Source organism: Peromyscus maniculatus, chromosome 6 (assembly GCF_049852395.1).
Source record: "Peromyscus maniculatus bairdii isolate BWxNUB_F1_BW_parent chromosome 6, HU_Pman_BW_mat_3.1, whole genome shotgun sequence".
NCBI classification, from domain to species: domain Eukaryota; kingdom Metazoa; phylum Chordata; class Mammalia; order Rodentia; family Cricetidae; genus Peromyscus; species Peromyscus maniculatus.
This window is the reverse complement of record NC_134857.1, coordinates 98,523,958-98,542,392: the sequence shown is the minus strand read 5'-3', so window position 1 is coordinate 98,542,392 and position 18,435 is coordinate 98,523,958. Positions and strand designations below refer to the sequence as shown.

Here is an 18,435-nt window from a genome sequence, read left to right as displayed (position 1 = left end):
CTTGAGAATTTTCACCCAGAGTCTCACTCAGCTCCAGTCCCTATTTCAAGTGACACACAGGATGCCAGTCTCAAATTTCTGCATTTCCTTGTGTTTCCAGATTCTCTGAATATGCTCAGATTTCCCACAAGCAAAACCTCACATGCTGTTGAGAACCATTTTGTCTTCTTAAATTAGGTAAATTTGGTCTTCAAGAAAAGTACTTCATTTGAACTTCAAGTAGCTTATAATTTTAGAAATCAGAAATCTGCACTTGTCTTTTACAGTGTTCATTATTTCTTCCATTAGTAGTATATGCCTTTTCATTTTTCAGTGTGCCAACATATAGAAACATCACTCTCTTTAAATTTGCTCTTCTGTCTCTCTCTGTGTGCTATAAATGTACTCCTTTATGGTGATTTATGAGTGGGTACATGCACACAGTATGAACAGGTACATGGGGGCCAGAGATTCACACTGGGTGCTCCCTTCTATTGATTTCCAAATTACTTTTTGAGACATTGTCTCTCCTGTCCCTGAATCTGGAGCTCACTGGATTACTAACAGGTGGCTATCTGGCCAACAGGCTCCAGAGACCCTCCTGTTTCCATCTCCGGAGCACTAAGGGTTCAGGAGCAAACCATGTGGGGCCTCTGGAAGAGCAGTAGGTGCTCTTAACTGCTGATCCAAGCCATCTCTCTAGAGATTATTTTATTTTTTATAATCTTCGACTTGTAAATGCAAAAAAATACAAAAGCTTTTTTGTAAGAACTGCATAACAAGATAGTATTTACATTTAGCTAACCAAGTTGCTATAGTTTAGATCTGGAGTCTCCCTTAAGAGACCCATGTGTTGAAGCCTTGTTCACTAGCCTGTAGGACCTTTAGAAGGTAGAGCCTAGGATATCAGGCTACTGTGGGTGTGTTCCTGAAGGAGACATTAGGACTCCAACGTCTTCCTCTCTCCACTTTCCAGCTTCCATGGAGTGATCAGTTTTGTTCCATTACAAGCTCCCTGACATATATACAGTCTCATCCCAGGGTGAAAACAATGTTGCCAAGTAACCATGATTGAAAACTTTGGAAATAAGTGACAAGATAAAAACTATTCCCTTTCTACAATAATTTTCTCAGGAGTTTTGTCATAGTTATGAAAGCTGAGTAGCAGTAGCATACCAATTTTTAGTAGGCAGAATGGAAAAATACCCAAGCATATTGGAAGTAATTACATAATTACCCTGATCTCAAGGAATTGCAGAACAAGCCTCACTTAAGTATGGCCTACTCATAGTGACAAACACTGAAAAAAGAAAAAAATAGAATAAACAGACACTTTATGATTTAGAATCATAATACAGAATATTATAGCCAGGTGATTGATGTTAATATGAGTCACGACAAGGCAAGTTTAGAGCATTTATGAAATGTCATGCTAATAACAATTTTAAGAACCTGCCATGAAATCTTCTAGACTATCAAGTAAGTCTAAAATTAAGCAAAATACAAGATGCTGTAACAACCAAGGAGAGCACAAAAACATGAGTGCAAAATGGGACTGGAGTTCACAGATATTAAAAGGATACTAAGCAAAAAAAAAAAAAAAAAAAAGGAAATTTGAGCAAAACACCAAGTTAGTTAGTAACAAAGTATTAATACCAATGCATCAATTATAAAACACATCATATAAAAACATGAGATTAACACTAAAAGAGAAGCATGGAGCATACACCAATTGGTAATATCTTCCTAGTAATTATATACATCTAAAATATTCTAATATTTAAAGACACTTACTAACAAATAGTAACGAAGACGAGATTAAATAGCATTAAGTTTCAGTAGAGTATGCAATACCAGATACATCATGAATATTAAATTATGCATTTCACAGTGTGGCCCAAATCAGGAATGGAAGACAAGATAGAGAGAGATGGTAGAAGGACCTTGTGAAACGGACAGCATTTTCAGAGAATCACAAAAAGAACTATGGTTTTTCACAAGTGAGGCTGAGAAGAAAGATAAGGCAAAGAGCAAAATGTAGGAAAAATGCAAGGTAGAAAGTGAAGACCACTTTCCAAGACACTGTGCCATCATATAGGGGACATTCAGGTTCTCTGCAAACTGGACTTGGATGCAGTTAGTCCAAGGGCACTGGCCATAGCCAGTGACTCAGGAAGCAAGTGGATACTACCAAGAAGCAAGGCCAAAGATGGTGAAGGAGAATAAACATTAGGCACAATGTCCCAGAGGGTCAAGCAATATGGAGATGGCAATATGAAATGTCAAAGTGAGATCCCTGTCGATTTTTCCCTGAGAGGAACGAGCAGGTGGTCTCATTCAGAGCCGTAGAGGTGGGGAATTATGAACTGTTATTAATCATTAAAGGTGGGTTATTATAAACTATTATAAATGTGTTGGAGGTAGGCAATTATAAACAATGAAAGGGGTTTTCTAATGTACAACACAGATCACTGGCTACAGAATTAACAAGAAATATGTTTGCCATACTGTGGTGTTCACTTGTTCACAAGGGCTCATAGTCAGAACTTTATAATATAATATTTTAAAGCCTTTTGATCAAAAATCATTATTAATGATATTTTTAACTAGTAAGAAAGACGATTCTAGGCATATGGACTCGCTGAGCCTGTTTTCTGCGGCTATAATGGAATCACTGTGAATGGGTTGTCTATGAGAGAAAGTTTGTTTGGGTTATGATTGCCAATGTTGGGAAGCATCAGATTATGATCCTAGTTAACTGCTGTCTGCAGAGGGATGCTTGATAGTCTATCACAGTATGGAGTAAGAACCAAAGAAGTAAATGCAGGTAAGGGAAAGAGGAGCAGATTCTCTTTAGACTCAGGAGAACCCTCCAAAATGCTATCAGTCCATTCATAGAGGCTATGTTCTCACAACCAAACACTTCTCAAGTGCCCTGCTTCTTCATACTTCTATATTTATTGCTAAAATTTGAACAAATGGGGCTAGAGAGGGGGATCAGCGGTTGAGAAAACGCAAGGCTCTTACTGAAGACCCAGGTTCAGTCCCCAGCACCCACATATATGGCAGCTTACAACTGCATGTCACTCCAATTCCAAGTGATTCAATGCCCCCTCTGGCACCTATGGGCTCGTGTACATCCGTAGTGCTCTCACATCCATGAACACACACAGCTACATGTAAAATAGTAAGTAAATCTTTAAATTTCAATTTAAATAAGTGAACCATAAAGGGATACATTCAAACCATAACAAAAATGAAATAAAACAAAACAAAACCAACAACAACAACAACAAAAACTCTGATGGCATTCTGTAAGAACTACTGTTTATATGAATCTGGATTATAGTAGTAGGAAAAATGGTCTTAAAAATAGTTATAAAATGCTGACAGATTGATGTTAGATGCACAGAGAAGTACCAGTTATATATTTCCCAAATTCATAGGTTGAAGCCCCAATCTTCAGTACCTTAGAATAGAGTACAGTGACCATATTTGCAGAGATGATCCTTAAGAATTCATATAAATCACAGTCACTTTGGAGAGAGTCCATTGTTACATGTGCATTGACAGGAAAAGGAAATGAAGGCAGATATACACAGCAGATAGACAGCATGAACACACAAGGTAAGGGATCACCTGCAGGCAAAGTGAGAGGTCTGAGCGTGCAGGAGCACACACACACACACACACACACACACACACACACACACACACACACACACACCCTGATGTCACAATTTCTAGAATTGTGGGAAAATAAAATTTTGTTTCAGCCCCCAATTTGTGGTGTTTTGTTACAACAATCCTGGCAAAATAAGTCAGTTATGAAACAATAATGGCCTGTTCTGAATTTACAGCCTCATGCACTCATTTGACAGCCTTGCTTATGACTAGAAAATGGAGGAGGGAGTTCTTGTGGGCTGTGGAAGATGACAAATCTTTTCACACAAACACATCATTGCCTTTTTGAATCACCTCGAAGATTCATGATGAGAAAGTCTGTGATCATGACTCCTGTATCTACCCAACTGAGAACAATGGGAAGTCAGAGACCACTCTTTCTTACTGATCCCTTTATCTGTGATATGAAAAAAAAATACTTTATGAATACATAAGCGTTGGTTGAAGGCATATACCAAGTTTGGAGTATTTTTTTTTGCCTTTTAATGAGTTGGTTTAATTAATTCAAAGTGATACAGAATTCAGAGTACAACAGAGATGAAACAGCTCTGGTAGGATTTCAGCCTGGGTTTACTTTAAATTCATAGCTGAGGTAGGAATTGCTGAACACTAGAGACAATGAGCCATTGTATTATTATTTATTTTATTTTATTTTTACAAAAGTTTATTACAATGTACAACAGGCTCCAGGGTAACACTTCATTCTGACTGTAGGTGGCAAAGGTGTTATAGTAGGGAATCCAGATGTTTATCAGGCTCCAGGATAACACTTCATTCTGACTGTAGGTGGCAAAGATATTATGGCAGGGAATCCAGATGTGTAAATAGGAATGGAAGAGGGTCACCATCATCTCAGATATGAGGAACAGCTTACATTTTGCCAGATTTCTTAATTCCACCTGTGGCCAGGAGTCCCTTGCCCATGGCCTTGGCTTTTACCTCCTCAAGTTTCTTCTGTTCCTCTTTTTGTTTCTGCTTGAAAAATCTTGTCTTCCTCGTCCATCCCCTTGGCCTGCTTCTTGGGCTGTTTCAGGGGCTTCTTTTTGCCACCTTCGAGGCCTGACATGGCCAAGTTTGGAGTATTTTAAATTTATCTGTTCATCTTAATGAATATGGAAGTAAATACTTACAATGAATGCAGTCATTTACTTCAAGTGGCAGAGAAAGAAGCCAGAGGTGAGGTTTTTGCTTCTACAAAAAACTTGGTCTAACTGAGGTGCATTTTCAACCTCACATCTCTGCTTTTATTGCTTCTGAACGAGATGCATATATTTCCCAGCATAAGTATCAGTCTTCCAACACAATGTGAAATTGGTATCATTCATTATTTATAGTATTTTCGCAGGTGGGAGCAATCAAGTCTTAGCATGCCTTCCTCATGTGTTGGAGTGACAATTGTCAAAGTGAAAAGACACAGAAAGGGAACAGAGTCAGGATGGGACTTTCATTCTTAAAATATATATTATGTGTCACCTATTTTCTTGGTGCCTTGCATGCCCCAAGCATCTTAATGAAATATATAAGGATGCTTAGTTTATTTCAAATGAAAACAGAGCTTTAAAATAGAGAGAAAGGGTCTGGAGGGGAAAGAAGGGGAGGGAAGGAGAAACTGGGAGTAGTAGAGGGAAGAGAAACTATAATCAGGATCTAGTTCATAAGAAAAGAATCTATTTTCAGTAAAAAGAAAAAAATGAAACACATTTTGGGGGCATTTTAGTTGATTCTGGCAGCTATTACAAAGCAGAACAGGCCAAGGGGCTGATCCATAACATAAGACTATTTCCTAGAGTTCAAGGGGTTACACATGTGAGTTGAGGTGCAGCCAGCATGCTCCACTTCCAGTGGGTGCCTTTTGCTGTTTACCAGCTTCTTGCATCTCCATACATAGATAACAGGCTCCGAAAGCCCCCCAGAGCTTCTCTTGTAGGAACACTGGTCTCCCCATGAGACTTTTAGACTCAAGCTCAACCCTCCCCTCAAGGTTCCATTTCCTAATGCCACTGCATTACTTAGGATTTCTGTATATCCAATGGATGGAAAACAGTCTACAGAACAAGGAAATGATCTACTAAGTTTTAGGTTCAGAGTTTTTCCATAAATCCCATGTGCTTTAACTCAGAAGACACTGAATTTCAGGGTCAATGATAACAATTTTAGATACATAATAAATATTAAAGCATGGAACTTACATTCGTCTCCCAGGGATCTGAAGTGCTGCATGCTGGCAGGTCCTCTGTGCTCTACAGCACAGTAAGAACATGAGGCTACCACCAGGAGTAACTCAGTTTATTTAGGTGTTTTCCCCAGGTCATTCTTCTGTAGTAAGGAAGTGTGTAGGGGGAAGTTTCTCTGCTTAGCCCTGCAGTCCCAACAAATCTCTCCCATCTGAGCTCTCACAACCACTTATAAAATAATCGCTCAGAAGCTTAATATTAATTACAAACTGTATTTTCTATGGCTCAGGCTTCTTGATAGCTAGCTCTTACAACTTAACTCAACCCATTCCTTTTAGTCTATGTGTTGCCACATAGCTTCATGGCGTTAGCTGTTCTCTCAGATCTTGCTTCTCCTGGTAGCAGCTTGGATCCTCTCCTCTGACTCCTCCTTTCTTCTCTCAGTCTCTGGGATTTCCCTCCTGGCTCCATTCTGCCCTGCCATAGGCTAATGCAGCTTTATTTATTAACCAATGGGATCAATGCATATTCACAACATACAGAAGGACATCTCCCAGGAGAAGTGTATGTTCCTTTGCTTTCCTTGATGGAGCATTACTGTAGCCATTTATGGAGTCCCCTGTCACAAGCCTACAGCTTCATGATTTGTACAATCCCTACTTCACTTCTGACAGTAAATATTGCACTGAAGGTCACAGATTCCCTTCACATGGGACATTGAATCCTCAGACATTTCTCTAGCTGAAATAACCTCATGGGATTGCATATTATCCCCAGATTGTTATGTGACATGACGTCACTGAAAACATTAGATAATATTATATATAATATCATATGAGATACACAAAGTAAATCATGTTATGGTTAGAACATTGGGTCCATAAGGCAAACTCATATAGGGCTTTTAGGGACATGCTAATGACCTTCGATGCTATCCTTAGCAAAACCAGTTTGTACGCTATATTGTGAGTATAGAGGAGGGAGAAGAGATGTACCTCTGCTATGATAATGAGAATAATACTACAAATACAGGTTCACATTGCAGAGACATTTTTTGAGCCAAATTTAGGATATGAAAATTACATAGCTACTAAAAGGGAGGGTGGATATCAATAAAATCTGGGTCATGCTCATGGACCATATCCAGAGGGGGTTTATCCATCCTGTCACCAGACACTACAGGAGGCTCAGTCTCTACTCTCGGGTTGAGGAAGATACATTTGCTTTAGTAATCTTTAGCCTACTCTCTGAATGTCCTCGTGACTCCTACCTATCTGTGGCCACATTCCTTCAGTTTATTACCTACATGCCTTCATCACTCCCTCCTAGGCCTTGATTTTAACATAACCACAACTTTGCTCAATATATTTTATACCCCCACATAATATCCACTATACACAGTGACTCCCTTATTGTCTGGGTGACAGTGAAAATATTCCCAGACATGAACAGTTAAACTGTTATTTGGAAACTTGTTAAAAACAAGAAATGATGCCTTTGGCATTCTATATATTCTGCCTGCTGTTTTAGATCTTGCAGCAAAGCATCCCATAATGCTCTGAAACAATCTTATCAAATAACAGTTAATTATAGGAAATTCAGCACCACTTAGCATCCTTGCTAATGGCGATGATAACAATATTACCTCTTCATAATTTTTATGAGATGAGACAGGTCACAGTTTGTGAGATGGTACCCAAGTCCCACATAGATTTCCAAAATGTGTTACATGTTATATATGTATGTGTGCAAAAATACCTGGAAGAACAAGAAATTCAGAAATACAACTTCACTATATATAAAAAAAGAAAGGGCTTATGAATATTAATGTAAGACTATGGGTATATTAGCAGTGCAAAAAGCACAGAGGATATGTGTTCAGTCTCTGAAACTAGATACCTGGATTCAAATCCCAGCTGCTACGTGTGTGCTGAAGGACCAAACACTCATGAGGCTGAAGATTCGTGAATAGCTGCTTTGATTGGCATGTTTAATAAGTTCAAAAGTGTGCCTAGTAATTGGCAAAATTAGAAATTATTAGGAGTCTTTACAATAGTTATCTTTTTTCAAAAGCCAATCCCTTATCTCTTTGATTTCCTGACTTCCTTCCATGTCACCTTTAACCAATCATTGAAGCTCTTGAGTCATACCTGGTACTCTCATGAAATTAACGTACACAAATGACCCTCCCAAGGTAGGCTGTTTCTGACAAACCTGTTTAAAAGATTACCCCACCTCCCATTCAAGACAAAAATATAAATAAAATATGAGCATTCCTCCTCTATCAATATATTTAGCAAACTTACTGAGTTTTAGAAATTAGGAATTATGCAACATTGTGACGACACAAATCATTTTGCAATTTTCCTGTAAAATAGAGACAGTAAAATGTCTATAGCCTTGGAGCTGTGGGAGTCAAATTAAACAAAACATATGCTAAATGTAACCAAAATGCAATATTCTTATGGTTAACAATTTTGATAGTTCACCATAAATTTTTTGTAAAATATCTTTTGATTAGTCTTTCCTATCCCTCCTAAACATATACTTCCATTTGATTGTCTATTGTGCTTTCTAAGCTCCTTTCAATAGGGTTTTTCTGCCTCCCTCTCTCTCTCAGTGCCCAATTTACCACTGCTCCTTTTCTCTCAGACTTCCCAGTTATCCTATTTCTAGACCCTTCCAGACCCCTCTTAGGAGGCTCACTCCTCCCTCTGAGTATTCTGCCCTGCTCTCTCTCCTGCAGCTCCAAGCTCGTCAGGGCCTGGACCTCTGCTTCTTCAGGACCTCAGAGCCTAGTGTTTTGTCAGCTTCAAGCTGTTTTGTTTCTCAGCTGCAGCACTGACTTAGGGAGTCTTTCCATGAAACTTGTAAATAATTAATTTTAGGTCAAATTTTTGCCACTGGAAACTTTTCCAAGTTAATAACAACTTTCTTTATCTCCAGGAAGAAAGTATGTTTTGGTGGTAATAGTGGTTTGCAACTTATTAATAAAAGATAAAGTCTATAATCGGAAGGGATATGTCTTCTACTTTGGTGCAACACTAAATCTGTTACTATTTTTGATGAGGAGGAAATAATTATAGGGACAATACAACTTCTTGCTGTTTACACAGCCTGTCAATAGGAAGTATTATCAAAGGCTTTGAGAGACAAGCCAAACCTCAATGGGACATTAATACTTCCATTGTCTCCATTTGTTTCATTCCAGGTCTTATATGATAACTTAAATAATTGAAGACATGAGAGTTCCTGAAACAACCACAAAAATATCCTCACAGAACGAGTTTCTCATACAGCCATACAAAATGTGGCTCCTTGGTTTCTCAGCTGGGTATCCTATCGCTTCAAACTTATGCTGCTTGAGCAGCTCCAAGGATGGTCTGTGAGCAGGAGTTTTGAGCATTGGGTCACTCTAACCCCAGAAGAATGATGGCTTCAAGGCAACAAAAGGGCACAGACTCTCTTCTGACAGATAAAATTGAAAGCCCAGCCAGCCAGGATCAAAGCGGACAGACGGGTAGTTTATTTTCTCTTGTCAGTCTTGGGAAACGCTATTTGTTGTTGGCATTTCAACAAGCAAGATTTATTGCGGGTGAAATGTTAATCTAGGGCCTTCTCTCCACCTTGGCCCAGGTCAGTAGGCACCCAGAGTGGTCATTCTGGAAAGTGGCGTTTTCTAATCACCAGGGCTTCTGTGAAACCAATGTGGGAAGTGATTGATGTGGACACAGAAGACAGCAAATGCATAAGGCAACAAAGACGTAGATTAGAGGCAAAAAGGAACATTCCATTCGCAATGAAGACAGGGCGGTTTCGTATATACAAATAGACATGAATTAATAATGTTTCCATGTTTTATTCAGGAAAAGATACAAACATGCACACCACTAAAATGTGTGAAGAATTGAAAATAGGGTCTTTGTATTTAATAATTTGGACAATTGTTTTTTTTTTTCCTTTAAAGTTATGAGGCTGAGAAGAGCTTCCTCACACCATGGGGGGTGGGAAGAAAGAAGTCAGAAGGATTATAACATTAAAAAGATGCAAAATAAGAATATTAGAGTATTTTATGGATAAGACATTTCCAGTTTTTTCAAGTGATTTTTAAAGACTCCTTTGAAATTGAGATTTGAATTATACATAAATATAGCCACAGGGCTGGACTTCTAAAATTCCACACCACAGTTCGATTGTAATCTAAAAGTGATACCAAGAATGCATAAGCCCAAGTCCATGTAACTTCTACAGTAAAAATAACTAATAGAACAGGGAGGGAAATGAAAAGCGTCAGCAATGCATCCCCCCCAGCATATCAAGCAGGTTTTCATAAGGAAGCTGTGGTCATCAATCACTACCTCATTACCAGCCCGTCATCTGGGCTTAAGCTAAATGTATTCTGGCTGGCTGCCATACTAAATGTTCAATGAAACATCCTTAAGGCTCTCTACAAGTTCAGCTGAAGTCGCACATGCTATACATCAAAGAGGAACATTAGCGTTATCATAGCTTAATAAATAGTGCCATTCTGGCAATGTAATCCCATGTTCTAGAGCGATCTACCATCCCCAGTCTTATACTGCTAAAATAAACAATCGTTCTGTCTCCTGTGAGGTTTGTTTAATGATAAATGCATTTAGGGATAATTAGTCATGCTGCTTGCAGATCTTACAGATATCTATCTGAACTTGTTCAAAAACACAAGCATGGATGAGCTTCACAAAGTATTTTAAGATATACAGCATGCTAAAAGCCCATCTTGGACTATTAGTCATACTGGGACATGGCTATTTATCATTATTATTTTGGTTCTCACTGGAGAAGTTTGAAGCCAAACAATGGTCCCAACTTTACTGTCTGATTTTTACAAGTTTGAGTACTACAGAAGTGTGGGATGCAACCTTTTTTTAAAAAATAGCTGCTTGTTGCTTTGGGCAAAATTATAGCCTCTAGATTTTTTTAAAACATACTTATAGATGACATTACCTTCATATTATAATCTATAACATCATATTTTTGCATGGGAGGATTGACTGTTTTAAGGTGAAAATACTCAAAACTGTTTGAGAATGTTGAATGTTTGTGCAATTGCTAATTAATCTCAGATGGTCTTTAAGAGCCTAAGGATAGAGATAGAATACACACTACTAAGAATGCTATTCCTAGCATCTATCCAGCTAGAAAAAGTAGAAGTTGTTCCAACACATAATTTCAACTCCATCAAATCTGTACAAGTCATACTACCTTCTTTGATTTCTTACTAATTACAAAGTTTTTGATTTGGGACCTCCAAGAAAAATATTTAAGGTTCTTGAAAGTCAAGCTGAACTGAAGTCAAATATCTTTTGAGCTATTGTGGGTCAAGGCAGGCCATGTCAGCTATACCTTAAGTTAAATAAGAAAGTCAGAACAAACTGTGTAAATGAAAAAGTCAAAACAAACAAACAAACACACAAACAAGTGATGGCCAAACAGGTCAAGATTATCTGGCCCATGACATGAAATAGATAAGCAGGGTAGTAAATTATACTAAAACTTCTACTAAGTAAAGGGCACTAAAGTTGAGATGGGTAGCTTGAACTAGTGTCTCCCTGAAAGCTTAGGAGTGAAATTGCTAACTAGAATATGATATCATTTCAAGATGGGGGCCATAGACCATGAGAGACAATGGGAATAGTCTTTTCATTATTAACCAAACCAAGATGTCTGTCCACTCACTGTTGTAGACACTGTCAGATATGCTATTAGCATGTAAGAATGGAAAATTTTCCTCCATCCTCTAAGTTTTTGTCTATGGGAGCCTGTGAATTATGCTAACAAAAGGCAACCAAGACAAAGGATTATTACAACTTTGATTTTATTGCTGTTTACTTTAGACATCATCTCACTTCACCTGGGCTGAGCTTAAGGAAGAAAAAAAAAACCTTAATCTTTGCATGAAGATGAGCTTATAAAAGAGAAGCAAAACTCAAGCATTTAGACTGGTGATCCTTCACCACAGGGGAAATGACTAAGCCTGGATGTAGACATTTTAGGAAAGTTTGTTGATGAGACTGCAGTTTGGTATTGACTTGCCATCACAAGTGTGGAGTTCCCTCTACTGTGAAAAGACAAAGTTTGTACTTTGAATTTAGGTGTATCAGATTACGGATACAGAACCTTCTCAATAGACCTACAGGTTAAAGCAGTCTTTAGGCCAACATTGTTTTGAGAAGGTAGATTCTGAGACCATCAACACCCTGACTCAGGACCACAGAAAGGGAGGGGCTAAAGAGACAGAACAACTAGTCAAGGAGTGGGCCACAGAGATGAGGACAGATATGTAAGTAAAAAAGCAGCACATATTTTTAAGTTTCATTAAAAATCAGCCTGATAGGCAAGAGAAATCTCCTTTCAAATGGCTTGTTCATGTAGTCCAAGTGACTCCCAAAACAACATAAAATATAGATGCTGCCCATGGTTGGCTTTCAGGGGAGGGGGGTAGCCCATTGCTGAAGACACCACATATTTAGAACACAAAAACCAGATGATTCAAACAGGATCTCATCTAAAAGACTCTTTCCTCTGGTCTAGTTTCCATTGTACCTGAAAATCAGGTGCAATCTGCTAAGGGAGAGAAGCAAGTAAGCAGTCTTAGCCAGCTGTGACATCTATGAACCACAACAAAACTATGAACTACATCCGTTTTTGAATCATAAACTCACAAAAATAATTAAATTGTAGAATGTGGCAGAAATTTTAAAACCAGTATGTCAGTATTAAACTGGAAAATGACATGGTAAATGTTTTTCTAAAAAACACAACAGTGACACAAGAAGAGAGAAACTACATTTAAAAAAATCATTGCTATAAAATAATAGAACTAAAATATAAACATTGAGATAAAAAAATAACTGAAGAGGTTAGACGTGCTCTGAAGATGGCAAAGTGGTAATTACTCATGAGACCAGTGAATTCACTGGTGAGGCAGAAGAAGATGCTGCAAACCAGGAGACAAAGCATGTGAAAGATGCCAATAGATGTCTCAGAAGGTTCAAAGAATAAAATGGAAGGATAGAGGCAAGGGGACATTCCTCAGTATTTGACACTGGTGCCCACAGTAGGCACCGCATTTCCACAAAGCTTACAGAATGGTGTCAGAACAAAGCCTATTCATGTCTGGATCCTGTGTAACTGACAATACCAGGATTTTTAGGGACAAAGACAAGCCCCTCAGGACCCAATCTAATCTCATCCATCTACTTGCAATTGCTTGAAATTCCTTTAACTGGAACCAAAGCCCTTCAATCTATGGCTAGAGATAAAAGACTTAAAATGCAAATATCCAGGGAGGAAGGATGTGCTCATCCCATGCTCTGTTTTACTCAGATGGGGTGTTCAAAACACTGGAAGAGCCAGTGAAGAGGAGTCTAAGCCTCTGAGGAGAAAAAACACTGAGGCTCAGCCTCAGGCCAGGCTACTTATTAGGGAGGTTGCAGACCTTAGCAGATCCTTAGAAGATTCTGCTCTTTTTTCTTGGCTCTACCATACAGGGTAGGGTTTTAGTAGTCCTCCCCATCTTCCTCCTTGGCCTCCCTTCTCCAAAGGCCATGGCCTGTTTTCAGGTCCCTAGTGAACAATAAGCCTTTTCTTTAGTGACCCATCCAAATGTGACATGTCTTCCTGCCAAGGGCGAGGGTGGTGAGAGTGTGGCTGTTGGGATGGGTGAAGAAATCTTAGCTTATTCCTTGGGTTTTTCCTCCATGGGAAAAGGTGTATACAGTATAACCATCAGAGGAGTGGATTTGCTTACAAATTGCCTTAAAATCATTCTTTAGCTAATAAATACATGGATATGAGTTAAAACCCTTAACCTGGACTTCCTCAGGGCAGTGGATTTGTGTGATACATGTGAAGTAGCTTCAGTACTGACACTATACATATGAGATACAAAATTAATGACAAACGATCTGAAAGAAATATGTTATCATTACTTCATAGCATCATTCTTAAACTAGAATATTTCATTTTTTTTCATGTAAACTGTTTTGTCATCATGTATGTCAAAAACAAAACAATGAGCCCATTTCCTGAAAACATGTATGCATTAATCCCACAGTCTCATGTTATTTAATACTTAGTGCTTATGAAGTGATCATCATCATGGTGATTATATCACTATATGATTACATATATAATCTTACCATGTAGTAATAATATCGACATGAAGATATTAATATTAAAGTACTTATGTCACCCAGGCAAGTCATATAATTGACTTTCTTGTTGCCTTCTGAAAATCTGCTTTCCCAATTGTAGTGGCTACCTGTTCTCCATGTCTCTGTATGTGCATTCATTAGTCCTGGCATTGATCAGGCTCCAAAGGTCTGGGTTAAATCTCAGATGCTTATGGCTGTGCAATCTTGAGTCTCTCAATGGACCTTTCCAACTTCATGTGCTTTATGACAAAAACATGGCTTCAACCCCCATCAGAGTTGTGACAATTTAGGACTAATATATTGATAGTTACTGGCATCTGACAAGCATACTTTAAGAACGGCTTCTATCAATTAATTTTATAGGAAAGAGAATATGGATGAATGTGATGAATGGAATACAAATTACAATTTTAACCATTATTACTAAAACTCAACCTAAAAAACAAATTTCTACTTCTAACCCTTATCTTTCACAACTCTTAAGTAAACAATGTCTGTGCAAATGCTGATTTTTCCTCTCAAAAGCTTCCAGTGGTCCCAAGTAGAGTCTGAATCCTCACATTTCTGTAACAAGTGAAAAATTTTATCATTGTTATCTTAAACACCAGGAATGAAAATTCTACTCAGGGAGGGCATTGTTAGTCAGTGGAATGCCTTGACAACCTGTTCATGGTCATTAAGAAATCCCTTAAGCATCAGTGCCAGGCTTAGTATGCTGCAAAGTGCCAGTGCTACAATTTCACACTGCAGGAAGCTACTTGGAACTCCAGAGTTGGGAAAAGATTATGTGGGGCTGAAGATGCTTGATTCGATACAAGCAGGAAAAAACCTCACAGAAAGAATTCAGCTTCTTTAATCCTGCCAAATGCAGAAAGTTCTGGAACGAGTTTGTCTGAAATTCTTTATGTGGGTTGTCTTCTGCTCTAGGAGATAAGGATCTATGCTGATATAAAACCTCCCTGACTTTTCTGAAGATGCCTACTTTTAGTTCTTATAGGGAACACCTCATCTTTCTTCTCTTACTAAATAATAAAGGCTAAGTGTACCCACTTGCCCAGGTATTTGCTTTTTATTAGTGCAAAGTACATACCAAGACTAACTCTTTGCTGTTAATTTCTTTTGTTATTGTTTTTCACAAACACTGAACCAAAGATTGTAAGAGTAAAGGGAAAACATACGAACTCATGAGGGTGGCTGGTGGGAATCAGAGGTCTAGTGGTTGGCCTAAGAGTCACAGAAGGTTTACTTTTCTTTTTTCCCATTTTTTTTTCTAGAAAAAAAGTCATCAATGTGTCAAGGCAGAGAAAAGAGGAAAGAAAAGTAGTCAGTGGGAAGTGAATGCAGAGTGACTCCATGAAGACCACAGAACACTGATGGGATAGCCAAAAGATTCTGAAAGGTAAATGATGTCTATCTTTGTATAAATAGAAATATATGAGAATAAATCACTTGAATGGACAGCAGATGCAAAAATTAAAAAAAGTGATTAATAATCAGGAAAAAAAACTAAAACCACTTGCGAGATGTCACCCCACTCCAGTTAGAGTGACTATAAGAAAGATGAAAAATAAATAGGCAAGATTTCTCAGCAGTAAAGATACTTGCTATCAAGTCTGAAGACCAAAGTTAGATCCTAGCACCCACATGGTGGAAGGAGAGAATTGACTTCAGCAATTATTTCTCTGACCTCCACAAGTCCTAGTGTACAGATCAGTGTGTGTGCCCCAACCCCTACACAAGAATAAATGAATATGAAATATAACAAGCATTGGAAAGGATATTAAGAAAATAAAATCCACTATTGGCTGGGATATAAACAGATCATATGGAGAACTCTATAGTAGCCATTTAAAATGTAAAACGTGGAACTCCCATAATCCTCAGCAATCTCACTTCTTGGCATGTATATAAAGATGTGAAATTGGTATGTTAAAGGATCATTTGCACTCCTGTGTTTACTGAAGCTATTCATGACATCCAAGAAATGCAAACAAACTAAGGGTCCAATTGGGCAAATGAATTAACACAAATGTGGCATACTCACACAAAGACAACATATCCACTATTTTTAAAAGATGATCTTTCTGTCATTTGCAACCACAAATGGACATAGTTTTTAATGAAACCAAGCTAAAATCAGACAGTGTTTCATGATATCATTTATATGCAGGATTAAAACCAAGTTATTTTTCATGAACACTGGCTATCAGAGTCTGAATAGAGGAGAGCTCATAAAGAGGAATATAAAAAGTCCAGTCAGAAAGATATCCTAACTAGTTAGAAAGCAGAACTCAATCCTACCACTCACTGAATAGTAGGGTGAATAGGGTCTGCAATAATTTACCATGCATATTAAAAAAAAAATGCTAGGAAGAAGTATTTCTGAGCCTCCCGCCTCCATCTCCCAAATGCTGGGTTTACAGGCATCCACTACCATATTTGATGAACAGGGTGAGGATATTGAATCCAAGACCTGGTGCATGCTATGTAAATACCTTACCAACTGAGCTATATACATATATATGATGTTTTAAGTGTACATGTACATTTTTCTCCAGAAAATAATTCTGGATGAGGCTATCTGATCACTATGGAAATGTGGCAAAGGTTGTTTGCAGGTGATGGGTGAGGCAGAAATGATGTGGATTTTGTATTTGGATGGACTACATCTTCTAATTCACTAATCATTTGACTTAAAGTTCTTAAATTTTAATCTGGCTTTCACCACTTAAACATTGAAATGAATCTGTATACTTGAGGATGATACAATGATTCCCAGCTATTATACATGGCTGACATAATGGAATGCTTAATAAATTAAATCCTTTATACCATACTGATAATGGCATTACTTCAAAATAAATATTTTTATAATGCTGAATTCTGTTATATTCTGCCTCATGTCATAGACATGGGACAGAATTGATTTGGTTGGGCTCACTATTTAATGCCACTTTTTGTGTATGTGTTTGTTTTCTCTCATTCAGCCTTTATGTTGGATTTTAAGGCTCTTGGATTTTAGCTGGATGTGTGCATTTGATTTCATATTTGGTAGGTAAACAAAGAAATACGATTTCCAGCTATGACATTGATTCCAATTATCTCATTGTTAATTTACAGCAACCCACTGGAAGCTTAAGATCAATTCTTTTTAAAAAATGTGATTGAATTGGCTCTTTGGATACATGTGAGTATCAGCAGACGATGCATGTCATTCCTGTTCAAGGCAACTTGGTTTCTGAGTGACGTTGATAAGGTCAACAGTCTTGTGACTGCTAGTCCTTATTCTCTCTCACTTAATTGAAACTCAGGGGCAGAAACTGTTTTGCCACATCACAAAGAAGTTAACTATCAAAACAAAAGCATTCACATGTGAATCAGTCATCAGAAAATCGCTTGTCTCCTCTGCATACATACATAACTGAAAATACCAAAATATTTGCAAATACCGGAATGAAATCTAGCTGTGCAATGACTGACATCATTCACAGCATAAGTTCTTGGGTTCATTTTCAAGAACAATGCCCAAAGTAGGAAGAAAAATATTTTACAGTTTTGTTTATTTAGTCTTTATGTAAAAACATATAGCTTCTGGTCTCTGGCAGAAACATTTTCATCTGAATATTTATTTTCTGTTAAACTATTTACAGTCTAGTTCCAACAGCTGTATGACTTCACTATGAGCTCAGTAGGCAGAGAACTGCCCTGGAAGATACAGAAAAAAAATTAGGGTAGTTCTTCAGTTCGCAGTAACTACCACCAGTGCTCCTTATATTGCTGTGTATTAAAGAAACATTCCTTGGGTGAATACAACTGACTCTTTCACAGAAGAGCCACACACAAAACAGGGAGGAGACAGAGCACTGACTCACACTTCAACCCTGTTGCTTGAGGCACCAAGATTGGAGACTAAAGTACCTTCTTTTGTTCTCATCTTAGGTGTCTTTGTGAGGTAAGCCTTCTACGATAAACTGTTTCTGAGAAGCCCAGGCATCATTCTCTCTCTTCAGTTTTCAAAGTGAGATTTAGCCTCCCTGACTTTATTAGATCAGGAGGTACATGTTCTTGGGTGGCACAGAGATGCCATAGCAGAGACCCAGGGCACTGTTCAGCCTACATGGAAGCTGGCAATGCGGTCATATCCAGTGAGTATGCCTTTGGACACAGCTGGATGGATGCAAGTTTGGTGTGCCCACAGTCAAAAGTGGGGCAGATGATAGAATTAGAAAACTCATACAGAGTTGAGCACACCATTTGGATGCATGCACAATAGTCTCAAGGATAAGTACAGAGTTAATGATGGGCATGAAGACAGGACAAACAGAGACAGACAGATCCGATATGTACAGTTTCATCACCATAGGATGGGGAAGGTGACTTCTAATCCTAGTATTTTCTGG

General features: G+C 38.1%; 1 protein-coding gene and 1 pseudogene across 1 annotated transcript in view; both read right to left on the bottom strand.

Annotated features, from left to right (window-relative positions):
- Dpyd (dihydropyrimidine dehydrogenase) overlaps positions 1–18,435 on the bottom strand; it is an 837,903-nt gene that overhangs the window by 530,166 nt on the left and 289,302 nt on the right. The window lies entirely within an intron of this gene.
- LOC121830308 (translation machinery-associated protein 7 pseudogene) lies at positions 4,391–4,852 on the bottom strand (annotated as a pseudogene).